At 40.1% G+C, this 19,880-nt stretch overlaps 1 protein-coding gene across 1 annotated transcript in view; it reads left to right on the forward strand.

Moving 5' to 3' along the window:
• The first annotated feature begins 852 nt into the window (after positions 1 to 852).
• Positions 853 to 19,880, forward strand: part of BMPR1B (bone morphogenetic protein receptor type 1B) — a 190,690-nt gene continuing 171,662 nt past the window's right edge. The window contains exon 1 of the mRNA XM_057417963.1: positions 853 to 903. The gene's annotated coding sequence lies outside the window, so the exon portion shown is untranslated. The remainder of the gene's footprint in view (positions 904 to 19,880) is intronic.

Here is a 19,880-nt window from a genome sequence, read left to right on the forward strand (position 1 = left end):
GAACAAAGATGTAAAAGCTTTGGTCCTCCTATTTTTCCTTGCATCTGTGCTCCTGTGTCTTTTGTTCAACCCATGAAATTGTTTTTCCTAAGTGTAAAAGCCTGTAATGTGTTGATCCTCGTCATGCTAATGTAGCTGTCTCTCCATCTTCTTTTTCTCTTTTGCTTTGAGCCGGTACAATTAGGTTTCTGGCTTGTCTTTAGTCCTGTGCGGCTGACTGAAACTGCTCTTGCTGATAAATTCAGTAGAGCTCTTATGGCTTCATTGTAGAATAAATGAATCTCAATTTCTCTGCTACTTTTGAGACTGTTGATCTCACCCTAAGACTTGTAACATCTGTTGCCACACAAATCCTGTCCTACTCCCATCAAAGTGTTTGGGTTCATGTGGTTGTTACAGCAGGGAGGAGTGATGATCCTTAGTCTATAAAATATGTGAATCATTTTTAGTTAGTATGTATTGTGTTATCTCATTCTTCTGGGGCCTCTCTTAAGAGGTAAAGGAAAGCTGTATGGCTGAAGATTGCACAATGGGTTGCAATACTGACGTTTTCTCTTGCAAGCTGACCTAATAAATAATAGTGTAATTTTCCTTATAAAATAGTATTGTTGACTGTTTCACTGTCTGCAGTTCATATGAGCGTTTACTATGTTATTTGTTAAAGTGATGTAGTAAATATGTATCTATATGCCATCAGGGAGCTTTTTTCCAGATACCATTCTTTTTTTACCTGAGTATCATACCAGAATTGAAAGGTCTGTATTATTTTGTAATGATTTAAACCTTCTATTAGAATATCACTGATCATTGAAAAAATGTTCTTTGTCCACAGGGTGGAGTTCATTTCTTTTGTTCTTGGGAGCTGAATAGGAGAAAGGGACATTTCAGCTTTTCTTGATAAAGGTAAGATAGCATCTCTTAATAAAGATAAGACACTGTTCACTGTTAGGAGCTCAGACAAAGTTTGTCAATGGAGGGTTTGTTTATTTTGGGTTTTTGTTTTTGGTTTGTTTTTTTTTGTTTCCAACTTCTATGCTTTGTGGTAAGTTCAGTATGTGATAACGTAACTTGTATTGGGAATGGAATGTGTAATTCTACTGCAGGTATCAGTAAAGGCTCTGAAGATAAGCAAGTACCTGTAGTTCAGTATGACGAAGTGGGTAGCAATTTGTTCTACTGCAGGAACTTGTGACATTTTCTATATGCCGTTGAGCTCACCTGCTCAAGTTCACTCTGTCACACTTGTGCACGCTCATCGAGAGCTCTTAAAAACAGTAGAGTTCTGTTTATGCCATTTCTCAAAAGAAAACATATAGGTCTGGTGCTGTTGTTACTGCTCTGTATTTGTTGCATGAGAATGTGAAGATTTGATGTAACAAGAAAAGGATCCTGGGACCTATTTTATTTGAGATACACCTTCAAAATTAAGTGGCAAATACCTGTCTACTTTTCCTTGTCAGAAGTAGGAGACAGAGAAGCGGTTAAATTCTGGAAGTCTTCTCAGAGGCATGTTTTCCCCAATGAGTCTTGCTTCATGTTCTGCTAAAAGGTCTGATGTTTTATAAATTACACAGAGTGTTAAGTTAAAACCAGCAAGAAACATTTAAGGGTATATCATGCAACTCAGTGTTGAACTCTTTCATTGCAATTTTTAATGCAGAAATCAACACAGCACTGTCTTTCCTTATTTCCATTTGGCAAATTTTGGAAACTGTTTGTAGGTAGTTTGATGTGACAACTGCAAAAGAATGTGGTTGGTCTGGTTTAACATTTACCACGTGTGCAGCAGATTGACCATCTGTGTCCCCACACCTGCTGACTGATGCCTAGCCCGTCCCCAAATGGTGATTGGCCACCTCCTGGCCAACTCCCCCTAGTTTATATACTGAGCATGACTTGCTGTGGTATTGAATACCCCTTTGGCTAGTTCAGGTTGGCTGTCCTGGCTGTGCTCCTTCCCAGCTTCTCATGCAGCTCCTCATTGGCAGAGGAGGAGAGACTGAAAAGTCCTTGATCAGGGTAAGGCTACTTGGCAACAACTAGAACATTGGTGTGTTCATCAGCATTATTCGCAGACTAAAGCCAGAGCACAGTGCTTCACAAACTAGTAGGAAGAAAGTTAGCTCTATCCCAGCTGAAACCAGGACAGTATACACTCTTTATTTTATACCATTTACATCATGCCCAGGTCCCATGCTTTCCACTTGTATTGTCACCTTTTTCTGTTTTGTGATACATACACACAAGATATCATTCCTTAACTTTATGATTTGCATCTACCTTAACAACTGGGTTCTGCACCCGGGCGGTGATATCTTTCCACAGTGCAGCAGCCCAGATGGGTTTACCTCTGCGTTGCCAGTTGCTCTGCTTCCATTGCTGCAACCACCCCCACAAGGCATTTGCCACCATCCGTGAGTCAGTATAGAGGTAAAGTACTGCCCACTTTCTCGTTCAGCAGTGTCCAGGGCCAGCTGGATGGCTTTCACCTTGGCAAACTGACTCGATGCACCCTCTCCGTCAGCAGTTTCTCTAACTTGTCGTCCAGGACTCCATACAGCTGCCTTCCATCTCTGATGCTTTCCCACAATACAGCAAGAGCCATCAGTAAACAAGGCATACTGCTTTTCACTTTCTGACAGTTTATTATATGGTGGGGCCTCTTCAGCGCGCACCACCTCCTCCTCTCGTGACGTTCCGAAATCTTTGCCCTCTGGCCAGTCCATGATGACTTCTAGAATGCCTGGACGACTGAGATTTCCTATTCGAGTTTGTTGTGTAATTAGTGCAGCCCATTTACTCCATGTAGCATCAGTTGCATGATGTGTAGAGGAGACCCTGCCTTTGAACATCCAGCCCAGCACGGGCAACCGGGGTGCCAGGAGGAGCTGTGCTTCAGTGCCAATCACTTCCGAAGCAGCTCGAACCCCTTCATACGCTGCCAGTATCTCTTTCTCAGTTGGGGTGTAGCTGGCCTCAGATCCTTTGTATCCCTGACTCCAAAAGCCGAGGGGTCGACCTCGAGTCTCCCCTGGAGCTTTCTGCCAGAGGCTCCAGGTAGGACCGTTCTCCCCAGCTGCAGTGTACAGCACATTTTTTACATCTGGCCCGGTCTGGACTGGTCCAAGGGCTACTGCGTGAACTATGTCGCGTTTAATTTGCTCAAAGGCTTGTTGCTGCTCAGGGCCCCATTTAAAATCATTCTTCTTCCGGGTCACATGATAGAGAGGGCTTACAATCGAACTGTAATTTGGGATGTGCATTCTCCAGAACCCCACTGCACCCAAGAAAGCTTGCGTTTCTTTCTTATTAGTTGGTGGAGACATTGCTGTTGTCTTGTTGATCACATCTGTGGGGATCTGGCAATGTCCATCTTGCCATTTTATTCCTAAAACCTGAATCTCCTGTGCAGGTCCCTTGACCTTACTTTGTTTTATTGCAAAGCCACCATCAGAAGGAGTTGGACTTCCCCCCCCCCCCCGACCTCCCCCCAGATGTATAATCTCAAAGGTTAAATTGCTGTTGAATGAATTCTCAATCCATCCTGAAAGGAGAAAGAAATTTTCCTGCTGAAGTCATACATCTGTTGGAGGACTCGCAGACTCTTACTGAAGGAATGTGTTCCAGTGTTAGATTGCTAAAGATGCAGAGGGAAAAGTTGCTATGCTGACATACATGAAAATGTATTAATAATAATTTACAGATAAATTAATATGGCCTGAGCTTAATCTCATTCTGGCAAAACCCATGATGAAGGAAATGAGAATTTACTGGGATCTAATTGAGTCTCTTTTTTTTTTCTTTTTTTCCTTTCTTCCCCTGCACTGGAGAACTCATTTAAAGTAATAGCCTTAAATATTTAGTAGTACTGCACATACTGTGTTAATTTGTTGTTTAGAGGTACATAATTTTCTTCCTCTCCTTGTAAGATTCAGTTGCCTGTCCTCTGATGAAATAGCTCTTGCATTTTCTGAACATTGAGAGCAAGCTATTCCTCCTTAGAGATTACTTCGTGCTTCTTGTACATCTGTGAAGCCTTGCTCAGTGACATATGTAATAGGCTAGCTCTGACTTGCTGTATTCCTTTATTTAGAAAAAATCAGTATGTCTGAGGTCTCTGGGGTGTGAGGTTCACCATGGATGTGCAGACAGAGCAGCAGCACTTCGTGTGCTCTTTGTCACTTTGTGGGAGTAGAAATGCTCAGAGTTCATATGTAAGTTTATCAGTACTCAGCAGAGTTTGAGAATTGCACTTAATGACAGAAATTCACATATGTAATCAGTGGCAAATTCAGTTTCTGTCTGTGTTGAATCAGTGCTCACATGTAACTGTGGGAGGAACTTTTATATCCACTTTTGTGGGAGGTACTGTTGTTGTGTTATACCGGCAGGATCATTTAATGGTATCACTGACAGAAAATTATGGTTTGGGAGCTCTGATGCTTCCCTGTATCATGACTACTTCAGCTTAAGTACTCCTGCAGTGGCTCCAGGCTTCAGAAATAAAAATGTTAACTGTTCCTTGCCTCCTACCTCAAGTCTGCTCCAAAAAGACTGCCCTTAAGTATTTGACATAGCCGTGTTTTCAATATTATAAGCTTCTGTATTGTACACTGAAAATGTAAGTCTGTAAATTATGTGTGAGTGTAGGATGAATGCTTTGAAAAACAAGGATGCCAGCAGGCTGCCAGTTCAGCTCTGCTTTCTCCCAGGAGAGATCTGAGTTAATCATAGAATCATAGAATAGTTAGGGTTGGAAAGGACCTTAAGATCGTCTAGTTCCAATCCCCCTGCCATGGGCAGGGACACCTCACACTAAACCATGTCACCCAAGGCTCTGTCCAGCCTGGCCTTGAACAACGCCAGGGATGGAGCATTCACAGCTTCCCTGGGCAACCCATTCCAGTGCCTCACCACCTTTACAGTAAAGGACTTCTTATATCCAATCTAAACTTCCCCTGTTTGAGTTTTAACCCACTGCCCTTTGTCCTATCACTACAGTCCCTAGTGAAGAGACCCTCCCTGGCATGCTTGTAGGCCCCCTTCAGATACTGGAAGGCTGCTGTGAGGTCTCCACACAGCCTTCTCTTCTCCAGGCTGAACAGCCCCAACTTTCTCAGCCTGTCTTCATACGGGAGGTGCTCCAGTCCCCTGATCATCCTCGTGGCCCTCCTCTGGACTTGTTCCAACAGTTCCATGTCCTTTTTATGTTGAGGACGCCAGAACTGCACCCAGTACTCCAAGTGAGGTCTCATGAGAGCAGAGTAGAGGGGCAGGATCGCCTCCTTCGACCTGCTGGTCACGCTCTTCTTGATGCAGCCCAGGATACGGTTGGCTTTCTGGGCTTCAAGTGCACATGAACATGAGTCATAGGCTGGGAAAACTTAGGTCCTTGGGAGAGGAAGGCCAGAAACTGTCCTTCAGCTTTCCTTCATCTTTTTTCCCAGTTACGATGAACGGTGTAATATTTTTCATCACAACATAGTTCAAGTCCAAACCCAACAGTCCTCCCCATGTGTGTCTCAATTCTTTCTTCCCTGCCCCTTTTTTTTTAAGATCATGAACCCCTTGGGGCAGAAACACTCTTCATATTTGTCTGGTTTATGACAGAGGCACCTGTATTCTGCTCAGTCTTCTCCTGGAACAGAGAGCTGTGTCAGAAAGCAAATGCTGTCCCCAATGATAATATTTGCCTTAAAGGATCTTGACCCGCTTTGCAATGTTTTTGGAAACAAAATGCAGGAATAAGTATTATATCACAAATGAAGCAAGGAATAGGGTTGCTGTTTTCTTTAAATATGAACAGAGCTCTCAGAGTGCTGAAATGTTTGCTTTGCTGGGGGAGGTTAACTGTCCAGGAAATTGGACATCGTCTTGCCTTGTTTATTTTGGATATTTCCACTAATTGATTTTAATCTAATGATCAAAGTATAAAACCAGGCCTCTGAAACAGACAGTAACTGCAGTTGGAAAGATTTACTGTGGTTCTTCCATCAAAACAGGAGAACTCACTGTCATTTAGGCTTGTAGTACTGCATGTAGCTGGCAGTGAATTCCTGAGTTGGTGGAGTGTGCAGTGTTTTGAAACTGAGAACTACCCTTCAGTAACTGTTCTTACAATTTTTAGCTTATCCATGTATGATGTAGTTGCATGTTATAATATAGGGTAAGTATCAACAGAGCAAGGCTTATTTGTGTAGAAAATTATGCAAGGGAATATCTTGTTACCTGATTTTTTTATTTCTAACAAAATAGTCCATTTCAGGTTACTAGTAAGTTATTTTCTGTTTGGAAAGGTGAGTGCTATAAAATATAAATGCTGGGGAATGTGTAACTGGTTAAAATACACCTCTTCCTCACACTGCAGCTGATTTTCCTTTGTGTCTAAAAGGCTATTAGCACAGAAGAGGGAGGTTGGGGGAGGAGTGGATATTGCTGAATTGAGTGGTGCAGGTTACTCATTATTTAGAATAGCCAGAAGGAAAACTCAAGTGCACTGGGAAAACCACACTGATAAAATACCCCATGTGTAGTTCAGGCTTTTAAATACAATGTTTACTATTGACTTTTATATTGAGTTAGAGAATTAATCCACGCACAAGAATGCACTGGAAAAATACAGCAATGGAGGATGTTAAAAGTGGCAGTGTAGGCTGTGGCGCTTTGCACCCTGCACAGTTGATTAAATGCGTGTATGTGGTGTCTGTTCTGTATGCATATAGAATATACATATATATATGTTCTATATACATACATGCATCTATAAATATTCTGTATATAGAATATACATCTTTTCATATATATGCATATATATATGCGCACATATATGTGTACGCGTAATAAGTGCAGAGATACCCAGACTAGGGATGCCGAAAGTATTGTGGAAGGCAGGAGATGGCCCAGGAAGACAAAATCTACAGTTTTCCTTTCCTATTCATCCACAAATTGTGTCTCGTCACCAGTACTCATATGAAGACAGAATGTTTAATCTGATCTAGTGAGGAGGCAGCAGCAGGAGTCTGTGAGGGAGTACAATAAGCTTGTAGCATTTGGGTGGTGTAATCCCCTGCCGATAGGTGAGGTGTGGGATTTGGGAAGTCAGGCTGGAACAGGCCAGTCTATCTCTGAGAGAGTAAGGGAGGAAAAGAGAGCAAAGTGGTGGATGGTATGATTTATTACTAGACCTTGCAGGACTGAAGTTTGGGGCAAGTTGGGAATGAGATTCTATTGAGATACATATTCATATTGGAGGGGGAGAAGAAGCAGAAGTGGTAAGAAAAACCCAACCAAACAAAACCCTATTTTTTTTTTTTTTAAAAAAGGAAGGAGAATTTTCAATGCTAGAAAAATGTGGAACAAGTCTGAAACCACAGACTATGCATGGAGAAGTTGCTTGCTAAAGTTATTAGCTTGTTGTGATTGCAAGAAAAAATAAACTTGTTCAGGCATTTATGAAAAGATGAAAATAAGGTGAAATAAGTTGTGGTGGCAAGGGCAGGGTAATGTAACCTTTGCAGCCTTGAGGGATCAAAAGCAGGATGCAAACACAGAACCTAAACCCACCTAATCTTTGTACCGAAAGCACAGTTTGCATCTCCCATGGCCCTGAATAAAAAGGCAAGCTGTAGGATGCCTAACAGAAGTTGTTCTAGCCGCTCTAGAGTTGAAAGAAACCTATGTAATCATATGAAATGAATAATTTTCATTATAAATGCACATCTAGATGAAGATGTTGTTGCTCATTGAAGGGGAGTTGGAATAGATGACCTTTGAAGGTCCTTTCCAAACCATGCTAGTCTATGATTTTATGATTTCTATGATCTTGTGGATACATGGAGTTGCAAGTCCACTGCTGAAAAGGTGTTGGCTGCCAAGTCCAGAGCAAAAGAGGAAGATGCTAAGTAAGATTGTGATCTGCCAGAGTTGCCTGTTGCTGACTATTTTAACTGAATCTTGGCATATTACTATTAAAATATTGACTACATCAGCCAGTGTCATCTAGTAGAATAGCAGAAAACACTTTAGAAGTAACTTATCACTGCAGTTCCCTGGAAACTATTATGTGCACTCATGACTACTGAATGCACAAAAATGTAGTGTCCTGTGCCAGCATAATACAATAGAAGTGTTGTGATAATGTGATAATTTCTCTTCCTGGAAAACCATCATTTAGATCCCTGAAATCAGTGGGACTGAAGGACTCAGTTAAAATAAATCATGTGTTGCTCTCTGGAATAGTGCTAGGTGGGCCTTAAATGCATTCCTAGGTAATATAGCTGGAACTGTAGCACATCCCTCCATCATATTTGAGATGCTGAGATATTCAGCAGCCAAAACTCCTATATGTGTTATGGCTGAACAACATATTGCAGACTACTGAAAATATGCGTGAAGATACCACATTTTGGTAATCACAGCTCTGTGTTTGGAGCTGAATTATTTGTATAATATATTGCCCAACCTCTTGGCATGTTGAATAAATAAGAATGTCTCTGGAGACCTACAAATGGGAATACTTATTTGGAAAATTAGGAGACAAAACCAGCAGACTAAGACTGCTGTGGAGATCAGACTGCTCCACTGAGAAAATCAAAGTCTGTGCAGTGATCTAAACTATGTTTGACATGCCAGGCTTTGGTTTCACCAGGAGACTCGCTATGGTATTTGGTTATGTTTTTAAAACCCACAAGTGTAAATTAGAACAAGCTAATTTTGTAATTATTCCCAACAGACACAGAAATAATTTAGTCTCAAACATGTTTATTTTATAAAGACACAATCATTCAAAAAAGAAGTGCTGAGAAACCACAAGTGGTTTGAGCAATAGAGGCTTAGAGCTTTTGCAAACACACACATGTTTTAAATGTGGAAGTATTTGTTTAAAAGCCATTGAGTGTTCTGTCTCCTTCTTTGTGGCTTTATGACTGTCCTTAAGAGTAATATGAAGGAACTGGAGGGTGGGAAGGTTGTTTTGGTGGTGCTGGTGTTAGTCATTAATTTAGTTGAAATTCCAGGAAAAAACTCAGTTGTTCAGCATTGAGGAATAGAGAACAAATCATGCTTGTGCAAGATGCTGCTGGAGGAGAGACTGACCCTGAGGTACTACAAATACGCCATGTGGAAAGGGCACCATATACAAATAGGTTAAAGTCAAGGTTGTAGTATTAGCCTGTATAGAAGTCCACAAAGAGGTGGTTAGAAATGGTGAGGTTCTCAGCAGTTAATGAGCAAGTTCACGTATGTCGTGACTCACCAGTTCTCTGATGGTTATTTTGGCATGACCCGAGAGGAAATAAATATTTGACACTGACAGAAGGTAAGTGCCCCGCAGCTTTTGGGTCCTATAAAATGTATTGATATGATGTTACAATGTCTTGAAAAAAAGTGTGAGTAATAACAATACAACTTACAGCTGGCGAGCAGCTCTCAAAAACATTGTGCTTTCTGAGAGCAGTGAGCTTTATTGGCTGGTTGCTCTTTGCTTCTTTTACTGGGAAAGGTTAAACACGCAACTCCAGCGTGGCTGTAATGTGCTGTCAAAGGTGAGTTGCAGCCTACTTCTCTTCTTTAAGGTGGTGTTTAAATCAATCCGTATTTGCCTTTCTGTAAGCAGTAGTTTGTTTTCTGTTTTTTGAGACAAGTACCAACTTTGGAAGGGGGAGAAAGGAGACTCGTGGTTTCTATGTGGTTGTTGTACGGCTTGTTCTGTTTATAATGTCTGATTTACACGTACAAAGTGCCGATATAAAGCTTTTTGTACACTTTTTGTAGGATTTTTAAATACAGCTAGGTAGCAACCATACTTTTTACATTTCCCATGTAAGTTTATAGGATTGAATAAATAATCCTTAATCAGGCAATATGTCATGTTTTAAGTTTAAGCACCCTGCTTCTGGTATGAGTTATTTAGCTACATCTGAACCCTAATGCTGCTGGAGTTTATGTATAAATCTCTACTTCTGGATTATCAAAAGGTCTACAAAAATCCAGCACCAATATTTTGATAAAGGTAATAGGACTATAACTTCATATAGGCTTTTAAAATTTGAAGCCCTACTCAAAGTCGGAGAGTCTGGTTAGGAAGTCAAGATGACGAGAACTTCAAAAACTTATAGCAAATGGTCCTTTTAGATAGTAGACCTTCCTGGCAATTTCTGTGAAATTGCTGGTGAACAGTAGTCATGAGTATTTTGTGAGTGAATCAGTTGTTTTCTAAGTTAGAAAAATGTTTTAGGCTTCCAATCTGGAGAATTCACACTGATTTAAGGAGTTTTTAGGCTTTATGGAATATCTTAAAGTGTATTTAAGATATTTTTAAGAGCTTTTCACCAAATTCTAGATAAACTTCTTAACATCTTATGGGCATTGGTTTTGTAAAATATACCAGCTTCATAGCTTCAGTGAAAATCAGGTTGTTAACTTGAATGGAGAAATACAGCCCTGATGAGGAAAGATCTTAGTGGCATGAGGAAGGGAATTATTACTCGTCCTCAGGTCAGATTTCTGCTTGAACTTACTTTTTACTGATCTGCAGTGATTTTATACTGGTCATCAGGTTCCCAACACAGTCTAAAACTGTAATTCCAAGCATTTTTCTTTGGTCAAAGGCGCAAGTTGTTTTTCTCATTGCTCCCTGGTCTAATAGGTATGCCTTCATATTTACATTTCCCATCAGAAAATGTGTGTTTTAATTCGTTGAGTGCAGGTTTCAAAATTGCCCCCAAAGTTGGAAAACTTTATGCATCAAGGGCTTAAACGGCTTACATGTGGTATATCTGCCCCTATGTCTCACCAAGGTCAGCAGAAAGGGATCCATTGATGGCACGGGTGGCTGAGCACCAGTGGTAGAGTTCTCCTCTACTACGTTACTGCATGCTTTTTCTGTTAGTTTATATGGCTTTATGTTAGAAATATATTTTTGCAGTTTCAGTTATTAAAAAGTTCTGCTTTTCTGTTTTTGTCATAATATGTATGACATGTAGGTCTTCTGTGAAGTGTTTAATGTAGATGCCCTGTTTCATCACTTCTATCTAAGTATGTCCTTGATAATGGGACAGTAACATCCTCAAACGTCTTCATTTTCTAATTGATATTTTGTCCTAAATAGCTGTCAAACTTGAGTACTTATGTACTTGATTCCTGTAGGTTTTAATGATGAGATATTTTGTTTACATATTTAATTTTCTGTACATTATCTGCAGCATGCGTTTTCTTATTTCATTTTGATTTCCTTTCTTATGCCTCTAAGATACTTTGCAGTTTTTGAGGTTTGATGTTGGGCTTCCTTTTTTAGAATATTGGCTTAGATGAATGGCAATGGATGTTCAATATAGTCTTTGTAGCCCATTGTTATGAAAAGCAGATGTAATAGCTGATTCCTACCTTTTTTACTTCAGTAGTTTCCCAGCTGCATTTAGCTAGTTATGTTTATGAATATCATTCAAAACAAGACAAAACTAAGTGCAATGAATATTGCAAAGCTGTAACAAAAGAAAGTGTCACTTATTTTGTCAAAGCTGAAAGAAACTGGTTTTAGCCTCAGGGTTTCTGCAGTTGATTTAAATTTTCATAAAGCATACATATCTAAAACACCAACAAACACGTGAAACCTATGAATGCTGTTATTCGACATGTATCTCTAGTGTTTATAGACACATGAATTGCACTAAACACTAGTGCTGCAAAAGAAAAGGAAAGAAGTACCTTAGCAAATGTGGTACCATAAGGAGAGAGCCTCAGGGTGGTAAGCAAACATTCCTTTTTGTTTCATATAGCTGTAGAGTGTTGGAATTCCACTTCCCTTTTTGCATGTCCGTCCTTCTGTGCTCTTAAAACGTTTTTGCAAATGTAAATATTGCCAATGAGGCTTTGCATATAAAGACCACCTAGAGAACCTCTTTTATGAGAGTCACTGTAGTAACTAGGGAAGAATAAATTTGTTGACGGCTCAAAGCAAAATACATAGATAAATAAAGTCACTGGGTATTCCTGTGAGACTTTCTAGTTCTGGGAATATATATATATATATACACACACATACACACTGCAGGAATTCTTGAGGGAATAAAAATACTCTTAAACAATAGAGGTAGCAGATGCGGAGATTTGGGAAGTTGTTTCCATAACACCATGAATTATGAAATCACATTTGGATTTTAGATGCTTATATACTGCAAGTAAAGCTTCAAACCTTCTGCAATCCATAAAGTTTATTTTAAATGCCCTTTTTCCCAATTCCATTAACAATATTTATAGGTACCACATTAGTATCAAGTTAAACAGTACAAAATAAATTCTCAGTAGAGCCTCTCCATCTGAGTGCATACTCAAAGAACTTTCTCCTCGGTTTTCCTCCATTAGCCTACGTGTAGTTAAAAGTTACAATTAAAATGTCATCTGAGATAGGTGAGCAATGAATTTGTTTGAGACTTATCTGAGTCCAAAATATTAAGAGGGGGAAGGGGGGGAAGAAAAAAAGGATCCTACAGTACTTTAAACATGATGCATGCTCCTGTTTGGCTGCCAAAATTACCGTGAAGACCTCATTTAAAATGATAGAGATTTACAGCACTTGTGTGCATAGTTGATGAAGGGAAATGAAAATGTAATTGCAAACACTCATCAAAAGCTCCAGCTTTCAGATAGCTTCAGTTAAAAAGCACAGTTTGTTATGAGGTGACATGGTAAAGTTGGCAGGATTTTGTCAAGTCTAAGCTGGAGTTGATTCAGCTCCAGGTAGAAGATCAAAGGCCCAATCCATACCCCACTGAAGTAAACTGGAAGCTTCCCATCAGATCTGAGACTTTAAAATTTGCCAAAAGATTTAGATTGTGTGTGATAAGATTTTTTAACAGAATTTTCAGCAATTATTAGAAACATCCTTTTATTCAATTATATATGGTTGAATAAGAACAAATCAATATTACAGCTGAAAATCCTATTGTAATATATTATGGAAGTCATGGTGTTGATCCCAGATATTGATGCCTGAGCCCTGGGTGTTTTGAAGAGTTCAACAGTGCCCGCTGCTGATGATCGCAGCCTCACAGGGTTATTTGTCACTACATCTGTGCTGTAGTATGCCCCAGCCATATGGATTTGAACCAGGTCAGATGTGAGACCTTGCTCATGTTTTTGTCAGCCTGGCAGGAGCGCACACTGAGGTATTTATAGCTGCCTTGTACCAGCTGCAGGAAGGAGGAGGATACCTGATCTGGCATAAAATCTACCAAGATAAAATTACTTTCAGGAAAATTTTTAAAGTGTATTTGTATCAGCAGAATGGTTTGGTACCAGTTCAGCTTTTTTTTTTTATCATGAGCTTTCATTGACTTTTTAGATACTGAGCACCCAGAGTTACCATCTCAGTGAACCACAGCTTACCATTATTGTTACTACATGCTAAATATTAATATATTGATAATATTACTAAATATTTGAGCTGTATTGAAGTAAATTTGGCTGTTATCTGAAAGCTGCTAGTTGTCAGAGTACAATTTGAGGAGATTTCTTTTCCCTCTTGTTGCAAAGAGGATTTTCCACAACAGGATGCTTTCACCTCTCCTTTCCCCCAACCTTTCCTCCCCAAACTTGTGCTCTTCCTTGACATGATGTAACCATTTTTCATAAATTTGAGCCATACTATAAGATAGAATAATGCTATTTTTTTAAGTGGCAATTTATCAGACAGGATCCTTCTCTGTTTTATCAGCATAACTGGTGTCCTAGTGAACCTAAGGAACATGTAGCTGAGCATGATGAATGACAGAAATGTCGTAAGATTTGTTACGGGACAGAGAGTACTGGTCTCATTGGAGTAAATGTTTGTGGAATTGCACCACTGGAGCAGATGATGGTGTCGTAATATTTCACATGAGGAAATCTTATTAACAAAGGGTTAAAAGTTATGTCATTTGGTTTAATTTCATTTTAGATATTTGGTAATGTTTTCAAAGTTTGGTCAACTTGAGGTTCTTTAGTAGACATGGGGTTGATAAGTTTGTTGAAGGGGAAAGCAGGATAATGAAAGTAAACTGTTCAGCTCTAAGATCACCTGGGAAATGTGTTGGAAAAGGTAATTTAGGAAGAAAAAAAAAGAAAATTGTGAGAAGACCAAGTAATTGTTATATTTCAATCACAGGTGTAGCTGCACGCATGCTGTTCTTCTATGTATAATTATATTACAGTCCTGGATAAAGTGAATAGAAAAGCCTATGCAGATTTCAGTAAGTGATCCCGGCAACACAAGATGTGGGAGGTGAAAAGCTCTGGTGAATGCCAATTAGTTTTATCTGGGTTAGAGAAGAAATGGCACTTTCACTTCTCACTTTTATAACATGCCATCCACTATGTTTACATCAGTAAATGTCCTGAAAATAAGGTCTCGAATTGACTTTTACATGCAGCTGCAGCAGTGTCAAGAATTTCAAAGTATTGTCTTGTTTTGCCTCTGAACTCAGAGCTGTGACTCAGGTAACAGCCATCATTTATGTGTAGAAATTTGGCAGCACCAAGTAACCACTGGTGACAGTTTTCATCAAAGAGAAGAAATATAGAACAAGGGTGTGGCTTTAAAACAATTTATAGAACATATTTGTCTGGGTTGGACCCTTTCTCTTATGAAGTAATTGCAGGGTTTTGCACAACTGGTTTTTACAGTTTTACCGACTTGCTGTCCATGACCAGGAGTCAGATTTCTGGGGAGGTTTTTGCAAGCTCTGTTGACAGTGCTGCCACAAGTAGGCAATACTGGCGCTCAGGCAGGAGAATTTGATGGATAAGATACCCTCTGTATAAACTAACAAGCATATCCTTTGGCTGTATGAGAGAAGATGACGGCTGTAAGGTCACATTAAAGTCCTGAATTGTTTAGGAAAGCTTATGTCTTCCAGCTGGGAAACATCACACAGACAGTTCAGGATACACGAGAATATTGGTTTAACAGAAACACAGCAAGTCAACTTAGGTAATTTTATCTGCTGTGTTCCCTTGGGCCAGTGCTTTGGGAAGGAGAGTAAGATCTGTCATTAGTCATTGTTGCCTCTTGTGAGCTATTAATTTATTATGCTCTTTTATGTCTGTATGTATTTTCGTAAATAGTGCTTAGATTAAAGTTAAGTGTATGTATTTGTAAAAGCAGATGGATTGGACTTTCAGGGAATGTCAAGCTTTTTTGCTTCTGAGTAGGGCTGGTACCATTCATACTCGCGTATAACATCTATGCTTCTCTGCTGTTTCTGAAAGGTTTCGTAAATTTAAAAGCAAGACTAATGGCTGGTCATAAGAGCAGGCTGCAGAAACTCCAGTTCCAGTTTTTTTCACTCATATTAACAAAAGAACAGCCTGTGTGTGCTGGATATCCTTAGTAACGTGGTAGAACTTCATATACCCACCTCTGTACTTGCAAAGGGCTTCTGGGAATGCTTAAGTGCTGTTCTGTCCCGGGACTGTGTGTACACAGCCATGGAGTGGTTGGGAGAGTGTAAGAATGCCTGAAAGATCTTTCAAGGGAATGTGTAAATTTAGCATTGTTTTATTGAATCATCTTTCAGCTTTTACAGCTTTTGATCCCACTACCGCGGTGCTTTGTGTTCAGGTAAACAGTAACCTTGGAAACATGATGTGATGCTCCGTAATCGAGTTCTCTGAAAGTCAGTTGTGACTGAAACTGTGTCATCATAGGAAACTGAGCTAGGCTGCATGAACAGGCACTACTTTAGCAGAAGGTGAACTCGGCTTTTTGAAAGGAAATTAGGCACAAGCTACATAGCTTTAAAAGTGTTGGGCAGGTTTGACGTGTCTTCAGATGAATTAAATACATTCTGTAGCTGCTATGGTTTGATGAAGAGTGTTGTCTGACTTCACCGTGCCATAGGCAGCTGTTCTACTGTTTCATAAGTCTTGGATTTGGTAAAAGATGGATTGAGAAAGAAGAAAATGGATTCTGGTATTCAGTGGCTCTAGGCAAGCAAAGTGATGACATAAAATCAGGATGCATGTTTAGGTTAGTGTTTTGGCAAGGTAAATGGCAGATTAACAAGTCAAAGATAGTAATTAGATATACTCCTGGTTTAATTTCTCTTTTAATTTCTCATTAGGTTTTGCCTTTGGCTGTAGTTGGCTGCGACATGAATTTATGCTTTATCATGTTGAAAAGGTGTATTGTAATTTGGGTGCAGGCTTTGGTGTGAACATCCTTCTGGCAGAGAGAAGGTTCTGTGGGAAGGATAGATCCTGAAAGGAGGGACTCCAGAAAAAATCAGACCTGCAGGAAACCTGTCCTGTTAATGCAGCATGACCTTTTGCATGCTGTCTCTTGATTCTTGACTGTACCCTTGAGCTACAGCTCTACTTTAGATCTTAGCTTATGCCCTCTAAATGTCATTTTGTCCATTTTTTGCATTACAAGGAAGGACAGTGGAGGTGTTACAGCTTAGCAGTGTCTCAGTTATTTCTGTGGCAGTTCCTTAAGCAGAAAGGGAAAAAGAAATGACAAAGCTTGGGGAGTGTGTTTCTGGAGCTGAAAGGAGGATTGAAGCACATGCAAAGGTGCTTTGGCACTGCTGGAAGGCGTCACAGAAGTAACCCAAGTTGAACTATGTATTAGTGTAACAACTGGGGTTCTTGTCTATGAAAGACATCATAATACTGAGTTATTGGAGGTATTTCACTCTTTCTTCATTCAAAGAAAAGCACATTTGAGTCCTAGTTGCAGTGTTGCTACTAAGCATGATGAAGCCTCTTTACCCAGGGCTCTGCTTTCTTCTGAATGGATTTTTGGATGCCAAAAAGGGGATTATCCCAGTGTTGCCAGCAAGCGTGACCCACAGTAGAGTGCGAAGAGAAATCCATTATGCATACTATGGAGATAATTCTATTCCCACTCATACTCTCTGTGGCTTGCATGTTTGCATGGTCCCTCTCTCCCAGCTCCCTTTTTGTCGTTTAGCTGTCTGAATGCTGGAAACACATGAGGTTTTTTCCTGTTTGCATTGTCTGTGAAGCGATGGCCCCATGGCCAGTGGTTGCCTTTGCTGCTGTTCTCAGGTGCCTCACAGGGAGCTTTCCCAGCCTAGAGCTATCCTTATGCTCTGCTGTGAGGGTAGTGCTCCAAAGCTGAAGAAATCTGAGAAGGAGAGACAGCCTTCCTGCAAGTAACAGATGGTTAGTGTTTTAAATACTGGCAAAAAGAAAAAAGAATTAAAAATAAGGATTCCTACCTAACATGCAGTGCTGTTTGAGAAGGGAGAGTTTTCTTGGGGGGTGGTGGGGGCTTGTCTGAAGGGAAAGAGGGAGGTGAGGGATGAAAAAGAGAAAAATTGATTGGAGCTTTTTAATATCCTACTTAATCACAGTCATATGTCAGGCTGTTTGAGAGGAGGAGGGAGGGGATGGCTTGTTGAAATCTGCAGTGTGCTGGAATTCTGCAAGTGAGTTGTGTGGTGTGGTGCATCCTGTGCCTTGCTGCTACCCCCATGAATAGAGCCTTTCCAGAGCTGCCAAGCCTGAAGCAAATGTGGTCAGGGATTTATTATGAAATGTACCAAACCTTGGCATGGGGCTAATTGCATATAACAAGGAGTGTGCTGGAAACTCAGACCTGAAAGGTGACAAATGTAGAAAGTATTCTGTATCTGATGCTGGTGAAAGAGGTTTTGTGTAAGGGAATGTCTGTATGTCTGTGCTTTTTGCTAATGAGCTTCCAAACATAGCTGTATGTTTTCTTGTTATTAGCTTGGTTAAGATGGATGTAGATTTCTTGGTTTGGTTATTTATTTCACAACTAACAAAGAGTAATTGCTATATGGCTGAAACAGCTAAAGTTCTCAATTCGTCTAATTCCACCCCTCCTGCCATGGGCAGGGACACCTTCCAATAGACCAGGTTGCTTAAAGCCCCATACAACCCGGCCTTGAACACTTCCAGGGATGGGACATCAAGCACTTTTCTGCGCAACCTGTGCCAGAACTTCTAACTAGTATCTAATCTAAATCTCCCCTCTGTCAGTTTAAGTCATTCCCCCTTGTCCTGTCACTACATGCTCTGTAAAAAGCCCCTCTCCAGATTTCTTGTAGGTCCCCTTTAGGTACCAGGAGGCTTCTATGAGGTCACCCCTGAGCCTTCTCTTCTCCAGGCTGAACAAGCCCAACTCTCTCAGCCTGTCTTTATAGGAGAGGTGCTCCAGCCGTCTGGTTAGTTGTGCCTAATGACTGGCATCAGCTTTGAGACAGTAATCACTAGTGTCGTCTGGGCTTGTACTTATCTGACCCTGGCAAGTCCATGGTGGGTGAGTCCTGCCAGGTTTATCTTAACTTCTTTCTATCCACATTAGTCTTTATTGTGTTACGTTCTTGCCAGTGACATGGGAGAAGAAGTGAGGACCCAGCAAAGTCAGTGTTCCTTAGCCTCTACAGTCCTCCAAAGGTGTCAAAGCACTTTATTTAATAAAAACACTGACAGAACTCAGACCAAATTCTTTGCTGTCAGCATCAACAGAGGTTGCGTTGCCCTGTTTGGTAGGGGAAAAGCAAGTGCTTGTTGGAAGCTGGCCTGAACCACACAACAGACATTGCCTTTTGGTCCCGATGCTGTTTCAGTTTTTGTATTCTCTCAGTGCCTGTCTCCTCTGATGCAGAAAAGGAGCAGTCCTGCCCTCCTGAAAATAAGTGGTTGTGCCTTTACTATCAGAATCTCCTTGATCCATTTCAACTCTGCAATAAGAATGTAATCCATTGTACTGTAGAAAATACTTGAGATATTTGGGCTTTGGCGATACTTGTACATAGGTAGTGCAGCAGCAGCTAGTTCTACAGTCAAAGATTCATAATCCTTGGGACAAATTGTGTCAATACAGCAATTTATTTTTCTGAATCATAGCACGTTGAACACAGAGAAGGGTAGCTTCTGTATTCTTTCTTGTATTCCATATTCTCTGTGAACTAATGTAAGTTACTAGTAGCACTGGTAGTTCCTCCTGTCGTGCTTTCCTGTTATGTTGATAGTCAGGAAATGAAAGATTTATAAATGAATCTAAATAAAGCACAAGAAAACAGAAAATAATTCTAATATGATTATAATACCCACAGAATCATTTTATTATTAACAAAACAAAAATGCAGTAGGTATAAATCTAACAAAATGACAAGGTTCCTCCCAAGAACTCTTCTTGCTGGCTTTAGCAGCGTTGCAAAGATCACATTTTCACTCAGATAGGTTGTTCTTGAACCACTTCCTAAAATTATGAAGTCCAAATAAGACTTGTATTCTTTGGCATAGAACTTATACATGTTCTATTTTACCTTCATTTTCCATAATAAATATATAAGATTTTTTTTTGTAGAAAGCTAAAAAGGTAGTTCTGATATTAAAATGGCAGTGTAAGTTTTGTAAAGATGCTGCCAGTTAGATTTGAACACATACAGAGCTGTATCTGAAAGATACTGAATAAAATAAAGGACCACAGAATCGGAGAGACAATCTCTGAAGACTTCCAGGGTGCTCCATCTTCCAGGATAGAAGCTACTGATATCACTACTGACTGTCATACTTTCCTCTATGTAAGTTAAAGTAGTTTTTTTACCCATTACAACTTCTGTCCAGCCTGATTGTTCTTCTGCTGAAGCTATCAGGAAATCTGTATTTGATTCCAGCAGAAATGAAGTATGCTGTGAGGGATGGCACTGAAGGGAAAAAAAAAACAAATGCTACCATAAAACATTTTCATTTGCACAGGCATAATGATTGTACATCAGAATGTAAGTTTTTGTGATCTCTAAAGTGTGGTACCTTCTTGCCACCTTTCTAGTAGTTAAGTGTAGACATCAGGGGATGCTAAATCTTGCAGTCATTTGCCCGCTTTCCCTAAATGAACAGATGAAATG

The sequence above is a fragment of the Pezoporus wallicus genome, unplaced genomic scaffold (assembly GCF_028554395.1).
Source record: "Pezoporus wallicus isolate ANWC-B61680 ecotype Strahan unplaced genomic scaffold, APGP_CSIRO_Pwel_v1 contig_6999, whole genome shotgun sequence".
In the NCBI taxonomy this organism is placed as follows: domain Eukaryota; kingdom Metazoa; phylum Chordata; class Aves; order Psittaciformes; family Psittacidae; genus Pezoporus; species Pezoporus wallicus.